The following is a 9,265-nucleotide window of genomic DNA, read 5'->3' as shown; positions in this document are numbered from 1 at the left end:
AGGGCCGGCGCACCCCCCCCCAGGGGCCTATATAAAGGGGGGAGGGAGGGCAGCAACCTACAGCCTTGGGCGCCTCCCTCCTCCCCTGCAACACCTCTCTCTCTCTCTCGCAGAAGCTCGGCGAAGCCCTGCCGGAGACCCGCTACATCCACCACCACGTCGTCGTGCTGCTGGATCTCCATCAACCTCTCCTTCCCCCTTGCTGGATCAAGAAGGAGGAGACGTCGCTGCACCGCACGTGTGTTAAACGCGGAGGTGCCGTCCGTTCGGCACTCGGTCATCGGTGATTTGGATCACGGCGAGTACGACTCCATCATCCACGTTCATTGGAACGCTTCCGCTCGCGATCTACAAGGGTATGTAGATGCAATCCTTTCCCCTTGTTGCTAGTAGACTCCATAGATGCATCTTGGTGAGCGTAGGAAAATTTTAAAATTATGCTACGATTCCCAACAGTGGTTTCAGAGCCAGGTCTATGTGTAGTTACTATGCATGAGTAGAACACAAAGCAGTTGTGGGCGTTGAGTTTGCCAATTCTTCTTGCCGCTACTAGTCGTTTCTTGTTTTGACGGCATTGTAGGATGAAGCGGCCCGGACCGACCTTACACGTACGCTTACGTGAGACAGGTTCCACCGACTGACATGCACTAGATGCATAAAGTGGCTAGCGGGTGTCTGTCTCTCCTACTTAGTCGGAACGGATTCGATGAAAAGGGTCCTTATGAAGGGTAAATGGAAATTGGCAAATCACGTTGTGGTCATACGTAGGTAAGAAATGTTCTTGATAGAAACCTACAAACCACGTAAAAACTTGCAACAACAATTAGAGGACGTCTAACTTGTTTTTGCAGCAAGTGATATGTGATGTGATATGGCCAGAAGATGTGATGAATGATATATGTGATGTATGAGATTGATCATATTCTTGTAATAGGAATCACGACTTGCATCTCGATGAGTATGACAACCGGCAGGAGCCATAGGAGTTGTCTTTATTATTTTGTATGACCTGCGTGTCATTGAATAACGCCATGTAAATTATTTTACTTTGTTGCTAAACGCGTTAGCCATAGAAGTAGAAGTAATCGTTGGCGTGACGACTTCATGAAGACACAATGATGGAGATCATGATGATGGAGATCATGGTGTCATGCCGGTGACGAAGATGATCATGGTGCCCCGAAGATGGAGATCAAAGGAGCATAATGATATTGGCCATATCATGTCACTATTTGATTGCATGTGATGTTTATCATGTTTTTGCATCTTATTTGCTTAGAACGACGGTAGTAAGTAAGATGATCCCTTATAATAATTTCAAGAAAGTGTTCAACCTAACTGTGCACCATTGCGAAGGTTCGTTGTTTCGAAGCACCACGTGATGATCGGGTTTGATAGATTCTAACGTTCGAATACAACGGGTGTTGACGAGCCTAGCATGTACAGACATGGCCTCGGAACACACGCAATACACTTAGGTTGACTTGACGAGCCTAGCATGTACAGACATGGCCTCGGAACACGGAGGACCGAAAGGTCGAACATGAGTCGTATAGAAGATACGATCAACATGGAGATGTTCACCGATCTTGACTAGTCCGTCTCACGTGATGATCGGACACGGCCTAGTTAAACTCGGATCATGTTTCACTTAGATGACTAGAGGGATGTCTATCTGAGTGGGAGTTCATTAAATAATTTGATTAGATGAACTCAATTATCATGAACTTAGTCTAAAATCTTTACACTATGTCTTGTAGATCAAATGGCCAACGTTGTCCTCAATTTCAACGCGTTCCTAGAGAAAACCAAGCTGAAAGATGATGGCAGCAACTATACGGACTGGGTCCGGAACCTGAGGCTCATCCTTATAGTAGCCAAGAAAGATTATGTCTTAGAAGCACCGCTAGGTGATGCACCAATCCCACAGAACCAAGACGTTATGAACGCTTGGCAATCACGTGCTGATGATTACTCCCTCGTTCAGTGCGGCATGCTTTACAGCTTAGAGTCGGGTCTCCAAAAGTGTTTTGAGAAACATGGAGCATATGAGATGTTCGAGGAGCTAAAACTGGTTTTTCAAGCTCATGCCCGGGTCGAGAGATATGATGTCTCCGACAAGTTCTTCAGCTGTGAAATGGAGGAGAACAATTCTGTTAGTGAGCACATACTCAGAATGTCTGGGTTGCACAACCGCTTGTCTCAGCTGGGAGTTAATCTCCCGGATGACGCGGTCATTGACAGAATCCTTCAGTCGCTTCCACCAAGCTACAAGAGCTTTGTGATGAACTACAATATGCAGGGGATGGAAAAGACCATTCCCGAGGTATATTCAATGCTGAAATCAGCGGAAGGGGAGATCAGAAAAGAACATCAAGTGTTGATGGTGAATAAAACCACTAAGTTCAAGAAGGGCAAGGGTAAGAAGAACTTCAAGAAGGACGGCAAGGGAGTTGCCGCGCCCGGTAAACCAGTTACTGGGAAGAAGTCAAAGAATGGACCCAAGCCCGGGACTGAGTGCTTTTATTGCAAGGGAAGTGGTCACTGGAAGCGGAACTGCCCCAAATATTTAGCGGACAAGAAGAAGGCCGGCAACACCCAAGGTATATGTGATATACAAGTAATTGATGTGTACCTTACCAGTACTCGTAGTAGCTCCTAGGTATTTGATACCGGTGCGGTTGCTCATATTTGTAACTCAAAGCAGGAACTACGGAATAAACGGAGACTGGCAATGGACGAGGTGACGATGCGCGTCGGGAATGGTTCCAAGGTCGATGTGATCGCCGTCGGCACGCTACCTCTGCATCTACCCACGGGATTAGTTTTAAACCTCAATAATTGTTATTTAGTGCCAGCTTTGAGCATGAACATTGTGTCTGGATCTCGTTTAATTCGAGATGGCTACTCATTTAAATCCGAGAATAATGGTTGTTCTATTTATTTGAGAGATATGTTTTATGGTCATGCCCCACTGGTCAATGGTTTATTTTTGATGAATCTCGAACGTGATGTTACACATGTTCATAGTGTGAATACCAAAAGATGTAAAGTTGATAACGATAGTCCCACATACTTGTGGCACTGCCGCCTTGGTCACATTGGTGTCAAGCGCATGAAGAAGCTCCATGCAGATGGACTTTTGGAGTCTCTTGATTACGAATCATTTGACACGTGCGAACCATGCCTCATGGGTAAGATGACCAAGACTCCGTTCTTCGGAACAATGGAGCGAGCAACCAACTTATTGGAAATCATACATACCGATGTGTGTGGTCCGATGAGTGTTGAGGCTCGCGGAGGATATCGTTATGTTCTCACTCTCACTGATGATTTAAGTAGATATGGGTATGTCTACCTGATGAAACACAAGTCTGAAACATTTGAAAAGTTCAAAGAATTTCAGAGTGAGGTTGAGAATCAACGTGACAGGAGAATAAAATTCCTACGATCAGATCGTGGTGGAGAATATTTAAGTCACGAGTTTGGTGCACACTTAAGGAAATGTGGAATAGTTTCAAAACTCACGCCGCCTGGAACACCCCAGAGAAATGGTGTGTCCGAACGTCGTAATCGCACTCTATTGGATATGGTGCGATCTATGATGTCTCTTACCGATTTACCGCTCTCATTTTGGGGTTATGCTTTAGAGACTGCCGCATTCACTTTAAATAGGGCTCCGTCGAAATCCGTTGAGACGACACCGTATGAATTATGGTTTGGGAAGAAACCTAAGCTGTCGTTTCTAAAAGTTTGTGGATGCGATGCTTATGTCAAGAAACTTCAACCTGAAAAGCTCGAACCCAAATCAGAAAAATGCGTCTTCATAGGATACCCTAAGGAAACTATTGAGTATACCTTCTACCTCAGATCCGAAGGCAAGATCTTCGTTGCCAAGAACGGGTCCTTTCTGGAGAAGGAGTTTCTCTCGAAAGAATTGAGTGGGAGGAAAGTGGAACTTGATGAGGTGATAGTCACCCCTTCCGAACCGGAAAGTAGCGCAGCGCGGGAAAATGTTCCTGTGGTGCCTACACCGACTGGGGAGGAAGTTAATGATGATGATCATGAAGCTTCGGATCAAGTTACTGAACTCCATAGGTCCACAAGGACATGTTCCGCACCAGAGTGGTACGGCAACCCTGTCCTGGAAATCATGTTGTTAGACAACGGTGAACCTTCGAACTATGAAGAAGCGATGGCAGGCCCGGATTCCGACAAATGGCTAGAAGCCATGAAATCCGAGATAGGATCCATGTATGAAAACAAAGTATGGACTTTGACTGACTTGCCCGATGATCGGCGAGCCATAGAAAACAAATGGATCTTTAAGAAGAAGACGGACGCGGATGGTAATGTGACCATCTACAAAGCTCGACTTGTCGCTAAGGGTTATCGACAAGTTCAAGGGGTTGACTACGATGAGACTTTCTCACCCGTAGCGAAGCTGAAGTCCGTCTGAATCATGTTAGCAATTGCCGCATACTATGATTATGAGATATGGCAGATGGACGTCAAAACGGCATTCCTTAACGGCTTCCTTAAGGAAGAGTTGTATATGATGCAGCCAGAAGGTTTTGTTGATCCTAAGAATGCTAACAAAGTGTGCAAGCTCCCGCGCTCAATCTATGGGCTGGTGCAAGCATCTCGGAGTTGGAACATTCGCTTTGATGAGATGATCAAAGCGTTTGGGTTTACACAGACTTATGGAGAAGCCTGTGTTTACAAGAAAGTGAGTGGGAGCTCCGTAGCATTTCTCATATTATATGTGGATGACATACTATTGATGGGAAATGATATAGAATTCTTGGAAAGTATAAAGGCCTATTTGAATAAGTGTTTTTCAATGAAGGACCTTGGAGAAGCTACTTATATATTAGGCATCAAGATCTATAGAGATAGATCAAGACGCCTCATTGGTCTTTCACAGAGTACATACCTTGACAAGATATTGAAGAAGTTCAGTATGGATCAGTCCAAGAAGGGGTTCTTGCCTGTATTGCAAGGTGTGCAATTGAGCACGGCTCAATGCCCGACCACGGCAGAAGATATAGAAGAGATGAGTGTCATCCCCTATGCCTCGGCCATAGGGTCTATTATGTATGCCATGCTGTGTACCAGACCTGATGTAAACCTTGCCGTAAGTTTGGTAGGAAGGTACCAAAGTAATCCCGGCAAGGAACACTGGACAGTAGTCAAGAATATCCTGAAGTACCTGAAGAGGACTAAGGATATGTTTCTCGTTTATGGAGGTGACGAAGAGCTCGTCGTAAAGGGTTACGTCGACGCTAGCTTCGACACAGATCTGGATGACTCGAAGTCACAAACCGGATGCGTGTATATTTTGAATGGAGGAGCAGTAAGCTGGTGCAGTTGCAAGCAAAGCGTCGTGGCGGGATCTACATGTGAAGCGGAATACATGGCAGCCTCGGAGGCAGCACAGGAAGCAGTCTGGATGAAGGAGTTCATTACCGACCTAGGGGTGATTCCCAATGCGTCGGGCCCGATGACTCTCTTCTGTGACAACACTGGAGCTATTGCCCTTGTGAAGGAGCCCAGGTTTCACAGGAAGACCAGGCATATCAAGCGTCGCTTCAACTCCATTCGTGAAAGTGTTCAAAATGGGGACATAGATATTTGTAAAGTACACACGGACCTGAATGTAGCAGATCCGTTGACTAAACCTCTCCCTAGGGCAAAACATGATCATCACCAGGACGCAATGGGTGTTCGATTCATCACAATGTAACTAGATTATTGACTCTAGTGCAAGTGGGAGACTGTTGGAAATATGCCTTAGAGGCAATAATAAATGGTTATTATTATATTTCTTTGTTCATGGTAATTGTCTATTATTCATGCTATAATTGTATTGTCCGGAAATCGTAATACATGTGTGAATACATAGACCACAACGTGTCCCTAGTAAGCCTCTAGTTGACTAGCTCGTTGATCAACAGATAGTCATGGTTTCCTGACTATGGACATTGGATGTCATTGATAACGGGATCACATCATTAGGAGAATGATGTGATGGACAAGACCCAATCCTAAGCATAGCATAAAAGATCGTGTAGTTTCGTTTGCTAGAGCTTTTCCAATGTCAAGTATCTTTTCCTTAGACCATGAGATCGTGCAACTCCCGGATACCGTAGGAGTGCTTTGGGTGTGCCAAACGTCACAACGTAACTGGGTGACTATAAAGGTGCATTACGGGTATCTCTGAAAGTGTCTGTTGGGTTGGCACGGATCGAGACTGGGATTTGTCACTCCGTGTGACGGAGAGGTATCTCTGGGCCCACTCGGTAATGCATCATCATAATGAGCTCAATGTGACTAAGGCGTTAGTCACGGGATCATCCATTGCGGTACGAGTAAAGAGACTTGCCGGTAACGAGATTGAACAAGATGTTGGGATACCGACGATCGAATCTCGGGCAAGTAACATACCGATTGACAAAGGGAATTGCATACGGATTGATTGAATCCTCGACACCGTGGTTCATCCGATGAGATCATGGTGGAACATGTGGGAACCAACATGGGTATCCAGATCCCGCTGTTGGTTATTGACCGGAGAGGCGTCTCGGTCATGTCTGCATGTCTCCCGAACCCGTAGGGTCTACACACTTAAGGTCCGGTGACGCTAGGGTTGTAGAGATATATGTATGCTGAAACCCGAAAGTTGTTCGGAGTCCCGGATGAGATCCCGGACATCACGAGAGGTTCCGGAATGGTCCGGAGGTGAAGAATTATATATAGGAAGTCAAGTTTCGGCCACCGGGAAAGTTTCGGGGGTTACCGGTATTGTACCGGGACCACCGGAAGGGTCCCGGGGGTCCACCGGGTGGGGCCACCTATCCCGGAGGGCCCCGTGGGCTGAAAGTGGAAGGGAACCAGCCCTTAGTGGGCTGGGGCGCCCCCCTTGGGCCTCCCCCATGCGTCTAGGGTTGGGAACCCTAGGGGGGAGCTTCCCCCTTGCCTTGGGGGGCAAGGCAACCCCTTCCCCCCTTGGCCGCCGCCCCCCCCCCCTTGGATATCCCATCTCCCAGGGCCGGCGCACCCCCCCAGGGGCCTATATAAAGGGGGGAGGGAGGGCAGCAACCTACAGCCTTGGGCGCCTCCCTCCTCCCCTGCAACACCTCTCTCTCTCTCGCAGAAGCTCGGCGAAGCCCTGCCGGAGACCCGCTACATCCACCACCACGCCGTCGTGCTGCTGGATCTCCGTCAACCTCTCCTTCCCCCTTGCTGGATCAAGAAGGAGGAGACGTCGCTGCACCATACGTGTGTTGAACGCGGAGGTGCCGTCCGTTCGGCACTCGGTCATCGGTGATTTGGATCACGGCGAGTACGACTCCGTCATCCACGTTCATTGGAACGCTTCCGCTCGCGATCTACAAGGGTATGTAGATGCAATCCTTTCCCCTCGTTGCTAGTAGACTCCATAGATGCATCTTGGTGAGCGTAGGAAAATTTTAAAATTATGCTACGATTCCCAACACATACGCTAATGCAACACCATTCGAACAGTACAAATATACACTAATCCAGTGGCTAGTGCAACAGTAGAGTAGTTATTTTATTACAGGGTACAATACAATGGTTTTACTGAACAGATTTCCATAAGCTCTAGCACTGGAAGATTTCTATAAGAATTAACAATACAAAATGTAAAGGTAACAAGTTTTAACATTGGTATACTAGTTGTGCAAGAGCATTAAACCAAATACAAAAGTATGAAGGTAACTAGCATTATTAACTAATGACAGTATTAAAAAATCACAAACCATGTACCTTCAAGGTAAATATCATTTCGAACTTGAATGGACATGAAAAATTGCTATCCCTATCTTGATAATCGATCAAACATAAAAACTTGATCGAACGAATCAATACAATAGCCAAAGGAGGAGGTGCCCACTCTTGACCTTTCCTCTTGTCTTCATAATTTTTGTGCAGTTTAACCAAAATAAAATGACATCAGCGCCTTGGCATTTTGGTGACACTGTACAAAAAATTGACTTATCTCATGAAAGTGAGGTATGTAATCTATAAGCATTAACAGTGCAAAAATCTGAAGGTAGTAACAAGTTTCATCGTTGGTATACTGGCTTTGCAACAACATTAGAATGCCTTAGCTGAAAATTGTTTAATACATCCACAATCAACAGCCAACCCTGAAATAATCTAGAGACATTAAATGGCATTGCTTAAATTTATCGGTGGCATTAGACTGAGTGCGGCATTAGTTAAATGTGGCATCACTTTAGCAGTAGCATTGGTTGACTTTACCGCTGGCGTTATACTAACAGCAAAAAAGTGGCAATAAGAGCATGGGAGACCCATTCGGACAATGGGCGCACCAGTACGATGTATCTCCATGCACGCATAGAGTGGTGAGGGAGGTATGGTTGCCCAGAGCAACAAATATCCAGGCAACATATGTGGATTACGTCCCATTTTTGTTCTCTTTAGCCACCTTTTCCTATGTGAGGATAAAACAAACCGATCGACCTGGTCATTCTCTATTGCGTTGTCATGCCTTTCTACCCTTCTTCAACCAAGAGACACGAGACTCATTCCTTAGCTACTGATTTTCCCCTTTTCAACCTAGATGCGGGTTCGATGCCTACTCTCTTGGACAGTACAGTCTCCCTTCCTTTCCTTATTCAACCCAGACATGGATTAGTCTGCATGAAGTAGGGTTTCCTTTAATAGTGCAAATTAAGGTTTTCGTCTGCGTGACCAGCAGAGCAGAGGATAGGAAATTGGGAAGATGGTGGAGTGGAAAAAGATCCACATGCAGCGACGTGGCAGATGGGGCAATAGAACAAGGGTATGGTTCAAAAAGAGGTAGCATACCTGAGGGTCGACGGGAAGTGGCTTCGCTCATGGTCGTCGTCCTCCGCACGCACTACGGCAGCGAGCTTGGGGACGGAGGCCATCCCGCGCGGGCGCTAGGTCTGAGAGGACGACCTTGTCGTCAGTGCGTGACCTCGCTCGCCGACGACGAGTGCATCAACGCTGCACGTTCTTTTCTTCCCCGGCGGATCTGTGACCACCGGTGAGGAGGGAGAGAGAGGTCGTCTTTTTTAGATCTGGAGAGAGGGTGATAGTGTGAGAAGCAAGTGGGCAGCCCTTAGCAAGAAAGCTCTGAAGCTCCAGCCTATATATCTTTTTTATACTACTAGTACTAGAGGTGGAGTAGTGCTAGAGTAGTTTATATTTTCTCTGCAAACAGTACCAGTTAGTCATGCTTCAAAACTGA

The sequence above is a fragment of the Triticum aestivum genome, chromosome 1D (genome assembly GCF_018294505.1).
Source record: "Triticum aestivum cultivar Chinese Spring chromosome 1D, IWGSC CS RefSeq v2.1, whole genome shotgun sequence".
Lineage (NCBI taxonomy): Eukaryota > Viridiplantae > Streptophyta > Magnoliopsida > Poales > Poaceae > Triticum > Triticum aestivum.
This window is presented reverse-complemented; position numbering follows the sequence as displayed.